Source organism: Oncorhynchus clarkii, chromosome 17 (genome assembly GCF_045791955.1).
Source record: "Oncorhynchus clarkii lewisi isolate Uvic-CL-2024 chromosome 17, UVic_Ocla_1.0, whole genome shotgun sequence".
Taxonomy (NCBI): Eukaryota; Metazoa; Chordata; class Actinopteri; order Salmoniformes; family Salmonidae; genus Oncorhynchus; species Oncorhynchus clarkii.
The window spans coordinates 36,720,028-36,736,849 of record NC_092163.1 but is presented as its reverse complement, the minus strand read 5'-3'; positions in this window follow the sequence as shown (position 1 = coordinate 36,736,849).

Sequence of the window (16,822 nt, the reverse complement as noted above, 5' to 3'; positions counted from 1 at the left end):
GAACAATTTACGCAGACATTTTTATAAAAACACATTTACTGGAAGAACAGTGCAGATGGTAAATAGAATTACGGTCAAATCTCCCTCAGTTTTTTATGCGACCACGCTTTCCAAAAAAGAATGTGGTGTCAGCTATGACGTGACACCGTAAGTATTTATTTTGGTTATTGAACTACAGAAGGTGAAGTGGATTGACATTCGGTCAATGAATTACGGTAACGGATTTACATCCTGGGTCCGGACTTTTCACAGTCTTGCTTTGACAACCAGAAGACAGAATGAGAAAATAAACCGTTATGAGCGGAACATAACAGCATGCCAGTGGAAGGGAGGACAGTAGCAGGTGACCCAACCGTGGTTTGTGACAACTATGATTTCCCATTATAGCCCATTTATTTGCAATAATTCAGCTACATATTTTTTCGGTAATTCTGTTACCGATTTGGTAACATAATTACGAGTATCAATCACTTAATGATTCAGAAACAAACTTGATCTCAGTAAAAACACTAAAACGTATTGGTCGGTCTAACTTTACCTGTGAACTTTCGTTATCCTTCCTCCTCATGAGAGAGAGAAATGAGAAAATATCTTACAGATGTGGGTTTTTGGTAACGGAATTACAAGGCACAAGGCAATGTTTCTTAAAACTTACAGAAGGCAAATCATTTCTCCAAAACTAAATATAAATGTTGATATTAGTTGGCAGGGGTCTTTCCTTCATCATTATTGTGTTCTGATGTGCACTGGCCAAAAAGTATGTGGACACCTGCTCGTCGATTCCAAAATCATGGGCATTAATATGGAGTTGATCCCCTCTTTGCTGCTATAACAGCCTCCACTCTTCTGGGAAGGATTTCCACTAGATGTTGGAACATTGCTGTGGGGCCTTCCATTCAGTCACATAAGCATTAGTGAGGTTGGGCACTGATGTTTGGATATTAAGCCTGACTCGCAGTCGGCGTTCCAATTCATCCCAAAGGTGTTTCGATGGAGTTGTGCAGACTAGTCAAGTTCTTCCACACCGATTTCGACAAACCAATTCTGTGTGCCCCTCACTTTGTGCACAAGGCATTGTCATGCTGCAAGTTGGAAGCACAGAATCGTCTAGAATGTCATCGTTCCTTCACTGTAACTAAGGGGCCTAGCCCGAACCATGAAAAACAGCCCCAGATCATTATTCCTCCTCCACCAAACTTTACCGTTGGCACTATGCATTCAGGCAGGTAGCGTTCTCCTGGCCTCCGCCAAACCCAGATTTGTCCGTAGACTGCCAGATAGTAAGGTGTGATTCATCACTCCAGAGAACACGTTTCCACTGCTTCAATGTCGACAAGATTTACACCACTCCAGACGACGCTTGGCATTGCATTTGGTGATCTTAGGCTTGTGTGCGGCTGCTCGGCCATTGGAGACACATTTCATGAAGCTCCTACAAACAGTTCTTGTGCTGACGTTGCTTCCAAAGGCAGTTTGGAACTCAGTAGTAAGTGTTGCAACCAAGGACAGACAATTTTTACATGCTGTGCATTTCAGCACTCGGCAGCCCCGTTCTGCGCGCTTGTGTCACCTACCACTTCACGGTTGAGCCGTTGTTGCTCCTAGATGTTTCCACTTCACAAAAACAGAATTTAAAGTTGACCGGAGCAGCTCTAGCAGGGCAGAAATTTGACAAACTGACTTGTCAGAAAGGTGGCATCCTATGACGGTGCCATGTTGAAAGTCACTAAGCTCTTCAGTAAGGCCATTCTACTGCCAATGTTTGTCTATGGAGATTGCATGCCTGTGTGCTCGATTTGACACCTGTCAGCAACGGGTGTGAATGAAATAGCCGAATCCACTCAATTGAAGGGGTGTCAACATACACTATATATAAAAAAAGTATTTCTTTCTTTATACATATTTTTTGTGTATTTTAGCCTCCTTTTTCGTGATATCCAAAAAGCCACCCCGACCAATGCTGGGCCAATTGTGCGCTGTCCTATGGACTCCTGGTCACAGCCGGTTGTGACACAGCCTGGCATCGAACACCCGGGTCTGTGGTGACGCCTCAAACACTGCGATGCAGTGCCTCAGACCGCAGCACCACTCTGGAAGCCCGTATATAGTGTCTTTCTAATACCTTTTAAGACTTTTGCAGAGGGAACTCTTCAGTTCCAGGGTCCCAAGCTTGGTGACGAGCTTGGAGGGCACAATAGTGTTGAACGCTGGGCTGCAGGCGATGATCATCATTCTCACATTGTTATTCCTGGTCTAGGTGGGAGAGGGCAGTGTGGAGTGCAATTGAGATTGCTGTATGTAAATTGGAGTGGGTCAACGGTGTCTGGGATGATGGAGATGATGTGTGCCATGACCAGCCTTTCGAAGCACTTCATGATTACAGATGTAAGAGCTGCAGGGCAATAGTCATTGTGTTAGGTTGCCTTAGTGTTCCTGGGAACAGGAATGATGGTGATCAGTTTAAGACATGTGGGGATTACAGACTGGGACAAGAAGAGTTTGAAAATGTCTGTAAAGATGCCTGCCAGCTGGTCTGCGCATGCTCTGAGAACGCGCCGTGGAATACCGTCTGGCCCTGCGGCCTTACGAGTGTTGATCCATTTAACTTGGGATTTCCAATGTCCTGTTCTTTCGGGGAATGTACAATCCATCAAGTTGGATAGCCGTGGGGGGTGTCATGTCAGAGAGCCATGTTTCAGTAAAGCAGGGAATATTGCAATTACGAGAGTCCCGTTGAAAGCAAAATGTGTGATTGGAGGTCATCCATCTTTTTATCAAGTGGCCAATAAAATGGAGGGGCTGATTTTCCCTTCGCCTTAGTCTCACCAGAACGCCCATTCTCTTGCCTCTTTTTCACCTGCATTTCCTCTTGGGTAGCCGAAGATTGGGTCTGAGGTACACAAAGAGCCCAGGGCAGATGAGTCAAGGTCAAAGTTAAACCCGGAATTAAAAGGTTCAATGCAGCTGTTTTTATCTCAATATAAAATCATTTTTGGGTAGCAATTAAGTACTTTTCTAACCATGTTTCCATCCATAGTTTTAATGCAAGTAAAGTCATATCGAAAAAAAACAAATCAAGACAGCTGTCATGTAAACAGGAAGTTTTGGTACAAATTACCTACCCACCAGTTGCGACCCGTCATTCAGGTCAGGTGATGGACAGAGCCCCACCTGTTTTGAGCCCAACATTTTTTACATTGTTTTTAAACGGATACAGTGCATTCGGAAAATATTCAGAACCCTTGAATTTTGCCACATTTTGTTACGTTACAGCCTTATTCTAAAATGTATTAAATAGTTTTTCCCCCTCATCAATCAATACACAGTATCTCATAATGACCAAGCAACAACAGATTGTTTTAAATATCTCATTTACATAAGTATTCAGACACTTACTCAGTACTTTGTTGAAGAACCTTTGGCAACAATTACAGCCTTGAGTCTTCTTGGGTATGATGCTACAAGCTTGGCACATCTGTATTTGGGGAGGTTCTCCCATTCTTTTCTGCAGATCCTCTCAAGCTCTGTCAGGTTAGATGGGGAGCTTTGCTGCACAGCTATTTTCAGGTCTATAAACAGATGTTCGATCAGGTTCAAGTCCGGGCTCTGGCTGGGATACTCAAAGACATTCAGAGACTTGTCCCGAAGCCACTTCTGCATTGTCTTGGCTGTGTGCTTAGGGTCGTTGTCCTGTTGGAAGGTGAACCTTCACCCCAGTATTGCTTCTTAGCAAAAAGCAATTTCTCAAGCAAGAATGTTGTTAGGACTGTCTGGGAGTGGTCTGAGTGGGGAGGCAAAAACTGAAAATTACACAAAAATTTGAAAAGCATTCCAGGTGACTACCTCATGAAGCTGGTTGACAGAATGCAGTGTTGATAATGAAGTGTGAGCAACACGGTCATTAATGCAAAGGGTGGCTACTTTGAAGAATCTCAAGTATCAAATATATTTTGAGTTGTTTTAACACTTTTTTGGTTACTACATGATTCCATATGTGTTATTTCATAGTGTTGATGTCTTCACTATTATTCTACAATGTAGAAAATAGTAAAAATAAAGAAAAACATTTGAATGAGTAGGTGTGTCCAAACTTTTGACTGGTACTGTACAAACAACACAGCAAAATCACATTTTTTACTGCACTGGGCCTTTAAGTTTAGCAACAGCTGAAAAGTGCTTGTTGGTCACATAAAATTATAGCGGATACATTCTGTACAAAAAAAGTAAAGATAAACGCCCAAAATAATCACAAAATAGCAAAGTTGGCTAGTGATACAGCTCGCTAGATGGCAATCATACAGTACGACGCCATCAGAGCTATCAGCTATCAACAGGACAGTAGTGGAGAGTGTAGTACGTTTGAAGTTCCTCGGCGTACACATCACGGACAAACTGAATTGGTCCACCCACACAGACAGCGTGGTGAAGAATGCGCAGCAGCGCCTCTTCAACCTCAGGAGGCTGAAGAAATTTGGCTTGTCACCAAAAGCACTCACAAACTTTTACAGATGCACAATCGAGAGCATCCTGTCGGGCTGTATCACCGCCTGGTACGGCAACTGCTCCGCCCACAACCGTAAGGCTCTCCAGAGGGTAGTGAAGTCTGCACAACGCATCACCGGGGGCAAACTACCTGCCCTCCAGGACACCTACACCACCCGATGTCACAGGAAGGCCATAAAGATCATGAAGGACAACCACCCGAGCCACTGCCTGTTCACCCCACTATCATCCAGAAGGCGAGGTCAGTACAGGTGCATCAAAGCGGGGACCGAGAGACTGAAAAACAGCTTCTATCTCAAGGCCATCAGACTGTTAAACAGTCATCACTAACATTGAGTCGCTACTGCCAACATACTGACTCAACTTCAGCCACTTTAATAATGGAAAAATTGATCCATTTTTTTTTATCACTAGCCACTTTAAACAATTCCACTTAATATAATGTTTACATACTCATCTCATATGTATATACTGTACTCTATACCATCTACTGCATCTTGCCATCTTTATGTAATACATGCATCACTAGCCACTTTAAACAATGCCAATTTATATAATGTTTACATACCCTACCCTACATTACTCATCTCATATGTATATACTGTACTCTATATCATCTACTGCATCTTTATGTAATACATGTATCACTAGCCACTTTAAACTATGCCACTTTGTTTACATACCATACATTTCTCATCTCATATGTATATACTGTACTCAATACCATCTACTGCATCTTGCCTATGCCGTTCTGTACCATCACTCATTCATATATCTTTATGTACATATTCTTTATCCCTTTGTGTGTATAAGGTAGTAGTTGTGGAATTGTTAGGTTAGATTACTCGTTGGTTATTACTGTATTGTCGGAACTAGAAGCACAAGCATTTCGCTACACTCGCATTAACATCTGCTAGCCATGTGTATGTGACAATTAAAATTTGATTTGTTTAATTCTGTGCCCCAGCTATTAAAAATTGCATGTCATATTTTTGCAGCTCACAGTGACATTCACATATTAGGTAGGAAATGGACTATGTGAGAATGTGTTAGAGGCTGGAGAGAAGTGTTGTATCTGGGTCGACATTTCTCTACCTCTCAACACCTGTAGCAAACAGAAAGACACACACACACACACTGTGACATTGCTATGGATGCGATAGTCTTATTAGCTGAATGGACGTATGTATTAGATGGGCAGAAGACACTCGGCCACTCTTGGAGGAAAAATAAAAAAGTGATCCACTGTTGGAGGACAAGGGCAAAAATCTGTCAAAAAGTGCTAATTTATCATTAAAACAAAATCTTTAAAGGGTGCTTCAAAGATAACAGAGAACGAGGAGAGCTACTTTAAATATTGGCTTGATACGGTTAACATTTTGCTTCCTTAAGTGTTGAAAACACACATAGGCATGCATAATGCACATAAACACAGTGCATTGTGCAGCTAATCCCGCCTAAGCACTCCTGTCTTGAGCTGTCTTCTGAAGCGGACTGAAAGATAGATGCTAAGGAACGAGAGCCAGAGCTTAGCCTAGCAGAGCCTAGGCACGTAGCAACAGCAGGTCTTGCTTATTAACGAAGCGTGTCGAGTGGCAAATTAAGCGTGAAATAGCCCTATCGCTGACACCACACAAACGACAGGTATGGAAGGGAAGGAAGAAGATGCAGAGAGAGAGAGCGAGAGAGAGAGAGAGAAATAGAGAGGGAGAGAGGATGTAGAAACATGCTTTTGACATTCATTTAACAATCAGTGTTTCTTGTCGTTGTCGTGAAACTGCACAACTAGCTATTCTACAAATTGCATACTGGTTTGGGATGACTGAATGATGTCATTAGAGCTGTAGGTTAATACTGTACCATTGGCTAACGTGTTTCTGTACATGGGGAAATGTCTGTGATACAGGCATTGGGAAAGGTATAGAATGGCTAAGAGGTGGGTTGAAAATATACTGTGGATACGACAGTGCCATCTATGGGTAGAATGAGACATGATGTGAAGGGCCTCTGTCTGGACACACCTAAACCAGTCATACACCTTTACATCAGGAGGCTCCTCAGAGGAGGAAGGGAGGACCATCATCCTCAGTGAATTTCATAAATATAAAAATAGTGAAACATTAATGTTATCCTTTTTAGATAAAACTACACTAAGTATATTCACTTCACCGAATCATTGATTAAAACACACTGTATTGAAATGAAGGTCTACAGTAGCCTCAACAGCACTCTGTAGGGTAGCACCATGGTGTAGCCGGAGAACAGCTAGCTTCCGTCCTCCTCTGGGTAAGTTGACTTAAAAACAAAACCTAGGAGGCCTATGAATCTCACCCACTTCCAAAGAATTACACAGTAATTATGACAACTTCCAGAGGACATCCTCCAACATATCAGAGCTCTTGCAGTATGAATTGAGATGTTGTCCACCCAATAAAAGGATCAAATAATTAATCTAGTACAGAAAGCATAAGCTACAGCTAGCTAGCACTGCATACAATTTTGCGAGTAGTTGACTCAAAGAGAGAAAGACAATAGTTGAACAGTTAACAAATTAATGTATTCTTAAATTAAGGAGAAGCAAGAGAGAGTGAGAGAGAGTGAGAGCTAGCTACAGTGTATTTGGTTGTATTCTTTTAAAAACTTTCACTTTCAGTTAGCTAGTTGAATGCAGCTAGCTAGTTTAGCCTACTGAAACACCTGGCTCAAACAGAGAGGAATGCTATGTTAGCTAGCTGGCTATTTCTAGCCAACACTGGAACTCTTCCTAATCAAGGTAACCATTTGGATTTAGTCATTTTTTGCTGCCGGTGTAACTGCTAAACTGATTTCTAACTGTACACTGTATTGCATGATTTTTAGTCAGTTTACTAAGACGTTAGTTATAGTAGCTATGTTTACTATGAAGTTAATATGGTAACAACGATGTAGGCTGTGTGTTAGCAGTCATGATTTGAGGGTTTGGCTTGGAAAGGATTTTTCGCCTGGTCACAGACAGCTGATGTGTTGTGCAATGGAGTCCACAAGGGAAGGGAAAAGGTGAGAGAAGAGTGCATAGATATTGTTGTTTGAAGGAATTATATATGTGTATATGCACTGTATTCAGACCCATAGACTTTTTCCACATTTACATTACAGCCTTATTCAAAATGGATTAAAGTTTTTTTCCCTCATCAAGTTTTTTTCCCCCTACACACAATACCCTGTAATGACAAAACAGGATTTTAGAAATTTAAAATAAAATACACTGAAATATCACATTTACATAAGTATTCAGACCTTTTACTCAGTACTTTGATGAAGCACCTTTGGCAGTGATTACATCCTCGAGTCTTCTTGGGTATGACGCTGTATTTGGGGAGTTTCTCCCATTCTTCTCTGCAGATCCTCTCAAGTTCTGAAAGTTGAGATGGTGAGCGTCGCTGCACAGCTATTTTCAGGTCTCTCCACAGAAGTTAGATTGGGTTCAAGTCGAGGCTCAGGCTGGGCCACTCAAGGACATTCAGACACTTGTCCCGAAGCCACTCCTGCATTGTCTTGGCAGTGTGCTTAGGGTTGTTGTCCTGTTAGAAGGTGAACCTTTGACCCAGTCTGAGGTCCTGAGCGCTCTGGAGCAGGTTTTCATCAAGGATCTCATTTCATTTCAAGATTTCATCTTTCCCTCGATCCTGACTAGTCTCCCAGTCAGGCTGTGGGGAAATACATCCCCATAGCATGATGCTGTCACCACCATGCTTTACTGTGAGGATGGTGTCAAGTTTCCTCCAAACGTGACGCTTGGCATTCAGGCCAAAGAGTTCAATCGTGGTTTCATCTTTCGGTGCCTTTTGGCAAACTCCCAGAGGGCTTTCATGTGCTTTTTACTGGCTTCCGTCTGGCCACTCTACTATAAAGGCCTGATTGGTGGAGAGCTGCAGAGATGGTTGTCCTTCTGGCAGGTTCTCCCATCTCCAAAGAGGAACTCTGTCAGAGTGGCCATCCGGTTCTTGGTCACCTCTCTGACCAAAGCCCTTCTACCCTGATTGCTCAGTTTGGCCAGGCAGCCAGCTCTAGGAAAAGTCTTGGTGGTTCCAAACTTCTTCCATTTAAGAATGATGAAGGCCACTCTGTTCTTGGGGACCTTCAATGCTGCAGACACCCTTCCCCTAAGGTATTTCTGTTTATATATACACACACACACACACACACACACACACACACACACACGCATGCATTTGCTAACATTTCTAAAAACCTGTTTTCACTTTGTCATTATGGGGTATTGTGTGTAGATTGATGAGTATTTTATATATATATATATATATATATATATATAAATCCATTTTAGAATAATCCTGTAAAGTAAAAAAATGTGGAAGAAGTGAAGTGGTCTGAAAACTTTCCGAATGCACTTATCATGCTGTTTTTATATGTGGCTGCTATGAAAGTGAACTGTGTTTGTGTGTGATGAGGGTGTATTCATTCCGCCGATTCTGTTTAAAAACGTTTCTTAACCTTTCTAGTGCAGGCGTTCCGCTAGCGGAACCCCTCGACAACATTCCGCTGAAAAGGCAGCGCGCGAAATTCAAAAATATTTTTTTTAAATATGTAACTTTCACACATTAAGAAGTCCAGTACAGCAAATAAAAGATCAACTTCTTGTTAATCTACCCATCGTGTCCGATTTCAAAAATGCTTTACAAGTCAAAAAAACACAGCCATTTTTCCAGCCGAAGAGAGGAGTCACAAAAAGCTGAAATTTAGATCAAATTAATCACTAACCTTTGATGATCATCAGATGACACTCCTAGGACATCATGTTACACAATACATGTATGTTTTGTTCGATAATGTGCATATTTTTATCCAAAAATCTCAGTTTACATTGGTGCGATACCTGCAGTAATATTTGGATTCCAAAACATCCAGTGATTTTGCAGAAATACTAATAATAAACATTGATAAAAGATACAAGTGTTATTCACAGAATTAAAGATAGACTTCTCCTTAATGCAACCGCTGTGTCAGATTTCAGAAAAACTTCACGGAAAAAGCATAATCTGAGAATGCCGCTCAGAGCCCAATCCAGCCAGAGAAATATCCGCCATTTTGGAGTCAACAGAAGTTAGAAATAACACTATAAATTTTCACTTACCTTTGATGATCATCAGAAGGCACTCCCAGGAATCCCAGTTCAACAATAAATGACTGATTTGTTCCATAAAGTTCCATAAAGTACATAATTTATGTCCAAATAGCCACTTGTTGTTAGCGTGTTCAGCCCAGTAATCCATCTTCATGAGGTGCGAGCACTTCGTCCAGACAAAAACTCAAAAAGTTCCGTTACAGGTTGTAGAAACAAGTCAAACGATGTATGGAATCAATCTTTAGGATGTTTTTAACATAAAACATCAATAATGTTCCAACCGGAGAATTCCTTTGTCTGAAGAAAAGCACTGGAACGAGAGCTAATTGGAACGGGAGCACACGTCACGAGCCTGAGACACTCTGCCAGACCACTGGCTCCTTTATAGTAGAATCCTCATTCAAGTTTCTAAAGACGGTTGACATCTAGTGGAAGCCATAGGAAGTGCAACTTGACTCCATAGACACTGTGTATTCCGGAGGCCAAGCTTTGAAAAACTACAAACCTCAGATTTCCCACTTCCTGGTTGGATTTTTCTCAGGTTTTCGCCTGCCATGTGAGTTCTGTTATACTCACAGACATCATTCAAAACGTTTTAGAAACTTCAGAGTGTTTTCTATCCAATACTAATAATAATATGCATATATTAGCATCTGGGACAGAGGCAGTTCACTCTGGGCACGCTATTCATCCAAAAGTGAAAATGCTGCCCCCTATCCCAAAAATGAGAATAAACATACCTTACCGTTTCTCTAATAGAAACAGTAATTTGTAATCGTTGGACTAATGATTACACCCTAGATCAGCTAGATGCAGGCCTTGATTACTCAAAATTCTCTCGATCTGTGCACCTACGTTGTAAACTTTCACTCATAGGCTAAGTTGTAGCAACCTCATGTCGGGTACAGGGACAATTTGAGTATCATGTAGTAGCCTAAACCTATTGATGTTACATTGAGCCGGGTGAATGGAATATGAATGACAGTCATCCAATATGCTGTCATAGAAATAAGGCCATGCTCATACAAAAATAATCATCCTCCCTCATCTTAAACAGCACTGACCGCCACTGCTTTACACACTTGCATAGCCACACACACACTAGCATGTCCCCTCTGTCTCACACACAAATTCATGCTACGTCTTTGTAATATACAGTATTATCTTTTCTCATCTCCCCTCTCATAAATTAACCATCTGATTATCTCATCTCAGTAACTGGATCTAAAGTGACTTCCCCCCCAAACTTGACGCCTTAACCTTAATGAAGGCATCACAGCCAAAATGACTGGTTGTCAGTCGGATGCAAATGAGCTACATGTAACATTTTAATGAATGAGGTTAAGGGCCAATTTTAAAGTATTAGAATATATACACACCAAAAAAAGTGTTACTACTACTGATGTGTTTCTGACATTAAGCTCTTTTCGGGTGAAAATGTTACAGGTAGCTTAGCTCCCTTAAAGTACATGGCAAAATCTCGTCAAAATCAGAAAGATGGAAATTAGTAGTTTTCCCATACCTGTCATATGGTTTGTTAAGTTCGATGGATTGACAGATTCACTTAAACTGTTCATTGCCTAAAAAAATCGAATTTCTGGTTAAGCGCTGGACAGCGAGAGAGAGAGAGCGAGTGAGAGGAGGAGAGATGGATTAGGAGAAAGGGGAAGGGAGAGCGGGAATGATTAGGCTGAACTGATGGCTGCTAAATAGAAATGAAGTCAGAATCACCTAACCAGTTAGACAGATTGTGTCTAAACGTGGAAATACACCCCAAATAAACATCATGTAAATACCCCCAAATGCAGAACAAGCACAAGGCCAAGAGTGTTTTTGCCAATGTATCTATAAATATACAGTATTTTTTTTGTTGCTCTTTTGCACGCCAGTATCTCTACTTGCACATCATCTTCTGCACATCTATCACTCGTGTTGATGCTAAATTGTAATTATTTTGCCACTATGGCCTATTTATTGCCTTACCTCCCTCCTCTTTCTACATTTGCACACACTGTATATTTTTCTATTGTGTTATTGACTGTACGTTTGTCTATCCCATGTGTAACTCTGTGTTGTTGTTTATGTCGCATTGCTTTGCTTTATCTTGGCCAGCTCGCAGTTGTAAATGAGAACTTGTTCTCAACCGGCCTACCTGATTGAATAAAGGTGAAAAAAAGAAAATAATAACGAAATTAAAAAAGATATGGATAACAAAAGAGGTTATTAGTGTCACTTAAAGATGATCAAAGTTATGGTGTAGTATAGTACAGGCTTAACTGAACGACAACAGAGACAGAATGCAACATGAAATAGTTTGGGGTAGGCCTCGTCTGCTGATGGAAGACTGTTGTTTCAAAACAGCAAGTGAGACACACAAAGGGTGAGTTGACGTATAAATACTACCCTAGATGTATGCCCATTGGTTGAAAGAATGGAAAGTGATTATTGCACGAGTCAGCCCAAAGGTTAGCCAGGAAGCGTAGTGGAAATGCCTTAGTGTGCCATGCTCATAGGCTGAAGTTAATAGGTGATTGACCTTCAGCCCGCTTGCTAATAGTGAAGGAGGAGGAGAGACGTGACGCTATGCTGACGAGGTCACATTAATAACACTACCATGTAAATGCCTGCTAAGCTAAAGAGGTAGCCTTATAATCACTACATTATGAATACCTGCTATTGCCTGTGAGATAGGAAGAGATGTGAATTATATGGTGCTTACTAGATACATTTAAAAGTGACGAGCCATTCACACCAGCCTTAAGGACTGAACATTTGTGAACTTCATATCAACATTTTGTGACCGTGGAGGTTCACTTCACCATTGGAATCCTATACAATCCTAGAGAAAGACAATGCCCCACAGTCAATCAAAGCTGTTCTCAGTTTACACTGGATGTCCATCGGAAGAAGACACGATGAAGGTTTGTGTGTGTGTGTGTGTGTGTGTGTGTGTGTGTGTGTGTGTGTGTGTGTGTGTGTGTGTGTGTGTGTGTGTGTGACTGATCCTCTGTATACTCTCAGACAAAGCCGATAACACCGCCCCCTCTCTCTCCACCGGAGCCGATACGATCATTACACAAACAAGAAGCTGTCATTATTCACCGGGACTGTGTGTGTGTGTGTGTTCCAGCCTTGAAGGAGAAGGCCACAAAGGCCAGAGTCTGTGTTAGATGGGTATGTGTATTCCACACTCCAGAAAAAGCATAGTTACAAAACCAACTAGCCAGTTTACGAAAAAGTCTAGTCTCGCTATGTCTAGAGGTTTTAGGCCTGCCTAGCTGTTCCATAATCTGTCAATGTGTGCATTTAACGTGAAAGTAAGTATATGAGAAAAGGGTGTTGGATGCATTTGCTAAGGAGACAATGCACTTAACAGGGTCCAGGGCGATCTCGGTCCTTACCCTGTCAGTTAGTGAAGCTGGTGGCAAAAATAAGATATGCAAAAAGTCATACGATAACAACAAGGTAGCAAACAAATGTGTGAAAACCCAGCCGAGCCAAGGCCCTACTCAGTCCACCTATCACTGCAATCACTTGTCAATCACCCACACCTGTGAGCAATTAGCTGCTTGCCCGGCCTTGCTGGTACTTCAAGCACCTGGGCCGGTTGCCGCTGCCCCGGGGGATGGGATGTGATGTGTATCGTTGAAGTGTGCTGCCTAGCTATGGCCAACAACACTTCCCTACCTACTAACTATTTCTAAAGCCCTAGCGATTTAGCTGTGACAAATGTTAAACCTGTTGATCAAGTTTTAATTGGTGTATCCGTACGGTGTCTTTCACTCCCAAAACTTCTCAACATCACACTTTAACACAAGTGGTAAAGACGACAAAACCGAGCTCCTTCCCCAGAAAGTCTCCCTCAAATCCAGCCAGGAGCTCATAATATGAGTCAAAGTTACACAGAATCCACAAGCCCCTTCTGCAGACGCAGAGAAGATTCCCGGGGCTAGGGAGGGCCGCAGTAAGCCGCGCCTAGGGAGGGCCGCAGTAAGTAAAGCGGTGAGGATAAGGTAAAGGACAATGCTTCCCGTGGAAAAGAACAAGGGAGAAAAGAAAGAGAAAAACAAAGGGAGATTAGACTGTGGGTTTATCCCAGTTACTGGTGGGATTACGTGATGTGCCATTTTCATTGGTGCACACGCAGACCCACACACCAGTGGGGTTAAGGAGCTCAGTTGGCCCGAGTCTCTGTTATTGGGGTGTAATGACTTTAGAGGATGTCATGTGATAAAGAATAAAGCCGGGCCCGGTCTTCAAGCTGTTTCTCCTGGACTCAATGGACTGCCTCTCTTTTCTTCTTTCACTCTCTTTTCCCCAGACCCCTCCCTCACACGCAGTGTACAGCACCTGTCCTGTATAGCTACTTCACCCTCCCTTTCACCCCCCTCTTCTACCTGTACTTTACCACTCTCCACGCTATTTTTGTTTTGTTCAAACTTCAAACCTCCGTTCTCCTTCCCCTCCTACTTCTATAGTTCCTTCTCTCCTCTTTTTCTTTTTCTCCCTAGTCCCTGTGTATACAGCATTCTTCCTCCGTCTTCCTCCCTCTACTCCCAGTCGTCCTCCTCTTCCCTCTCCCAGGCTAGCTGATGGAGGGGAGTGATAAGGCGTTCCACTTCAGATACGCTGCATGGCCCCTCTGGGATAAGACCTTTATCTGTGTGTGTGTGTGTGTGTGTGTGTGTGTGGTGTGGTGTGTGTCTGTGTGCTTGAGGATGGGAGTGAGATAATTAATGGCTGAGGGTCAAGAGTCCCCAGTAAACTACACACTGGAAAAAGTGGACCGAGCTTGACAAACGTTTTGCAAATTCAACCCAGAAATGTCAGCATGCCGAAAAACTATGACATAATTCTGTTGATAAAATGTTGATTCAACATACCTTTGCTTAGTGAGTTCTCCCGTTGTGGTTCTCTCTCCATCTTCTCTCTCTCCCCCTCCCATCCTCCTATCTTCCAGGAGCTGTGGCTCCTGTCGTCCCATTGGAGAATGAGCTGGGTTCTAATTCAATTATCCAGTAGCCAGTTCCAGTTGTTCATTAAGACAATTGAATCAAAAGCCTATTCTATTAGCCCAGCCACAGTGATGTCAGCAAGCTGCGCCGATTGCAAAGCCACACACCGCAATTAGACTCATTATCAGCTAGGCTGGACTAGGCCTGTGGTGCCAAACCCCTGGGCGCACACTGGTTGAATGAATGTCATTTCAATGAAATTACGTTGATCCAATGTGGAATAGACGTTGAATTGACATCTGTGACAAGTGGGAAGTCTTTCAGAGAGAGAGCGAGAGAGAAACACACCGACAGTGTAACTTCAGGATCATTTCATGCATGTTCACAGATCATTGTGATATAGCTTCATTTTCAAGTTACGTGTACTCTAAAAAACAGGAAACAATGGGGGCTAAAAACCATTCAGAAATCTTTAGCCATCACTATGAGACCATCATTGGGAATGGTTATGGAAAGCATACTGCGAAACCAAACGCATTCCGATGGGCATTACTCTGTTTACATCCCCGTTCCGCATTCACTCACCCAGCTCAGTTAATTGCATGAATGGAAATCAATAGTGTAATAGAATTCAGAACGTGCCATGTCATTTTCAGACTTCGCACCTTCCAGCCGTCTCGTCAAAGTCTTTGACCGGAATAACGTGGAAAAGTAAGAGAGGCGGCGATGTTGGGGAGAGAAGGAAGGAGGGAAGATCATAGGACTTGTCTTTGCCTGACAATGTTGTTGCTATCCCCAAAAGCGATTTATAAAAGGTTAAAGTGTTGCTATGTTTGTTAGTCTAACTGCAAATATAATGTACCGTTCTCTCTCTAACACACACCCATGACCCTCCCCATACTGTAGGCAATGCCAGATCCAAGATCTTGTCAAATCACCCAAGATATTTCCTTAATTCCACCGTCTTAATTAAAACTGAAGGGTAGCAATAAAAGCAATAAGGCAGATAACATTCAAAGGGCTGTTTAAACATGGTCGTTGTGAATAATGGGGTAGGAGAGAGGATATAAGACATTTTATAGAGAGACTGGTATTTGTGGAGAAATGTCAGTGAGAAGGAGATGGGGGGGGGAAACCAGTAACCTATTTAATATATATGTATGTAATATACAGAAGACACATGTGGTGTACAAAAGGCTAATCTCTGGTGTATGAGGGAAATTGCATGCATGCACACTCGCCACCCAACACACACACACACAGATGAGATTGACAGTCCATCACAGTGCTAGTTGGTACCAGGAGCTGTGAGGAGTGATTTATTGATCTACCGTTTGACTCCCAGTCTGCAGTACTGTTGTTCTGGTGCTCTGGAATTGATCACACATAGTAGCAGAGAGAACAAGTCTGATTCCAGCAACAAACATCTATAGGGGTTGAACTCAAACGCATGCTAGAGGTGAAATGTGTGTCCGTGTTTCCATTAGCCGGTAATAACCGACTTTTGTAAAAAAAAAAAAAAAAAATCCGATAAAATTGTAGCAGGACAATTGTCCTGGAGGGGGGAATCCCATTGCGAAATAATGCGTTTTAGACTATTAATTGATTGAAATACCAGTCGATGTAGCTTGCGCCAGAGACGCTGCAACAGCGCACCAAACAGCTGTTTGTTGCTGCTGGAGTGAAACATGCGCTTTAATAAGCCCATTATCATTGCGCAACAATTCTAATGGCAATTGCGTGTAAAATAACAACAACAAAAAAAACAATGGCCACAATTAAAAATAACTAATTGTGTTTCTTCTCAACTGGTTTGCTACATATTATGAGGAAAGTCTTACCTCGTTTCAAACTAGCCTAGCCAAAGTCTAACCAAACCTGCAGGTAATTATTTTATAAAGACTTCCATATGCCATTGGAACAAGTAACATTTTTCTCTCGTGTTCTATTGGTTTTCAAATCAAGTTTATTTCATTGTCCAGTAGCCAGAGGCACAATCCTAGTCACTTTAGCCACCCATGCTAGTTGTTGCATCTTTAGATATCCCGTCGAAATTTCTAACGGATATTTTAATCTCTGTCACATGGCGTTTTCCCACTAATTGCATTATGGAACGAACATTTGCGTGTAGCCTACTGCCTTGGAGATTGACATAGGTTAGTGATGTTGTTGTTCGTTACTCCTCTTGTTGGCTGTGGGAAAGTAAATGTGGACAGTTATTCTAACATAGGTGCGTGTGGGT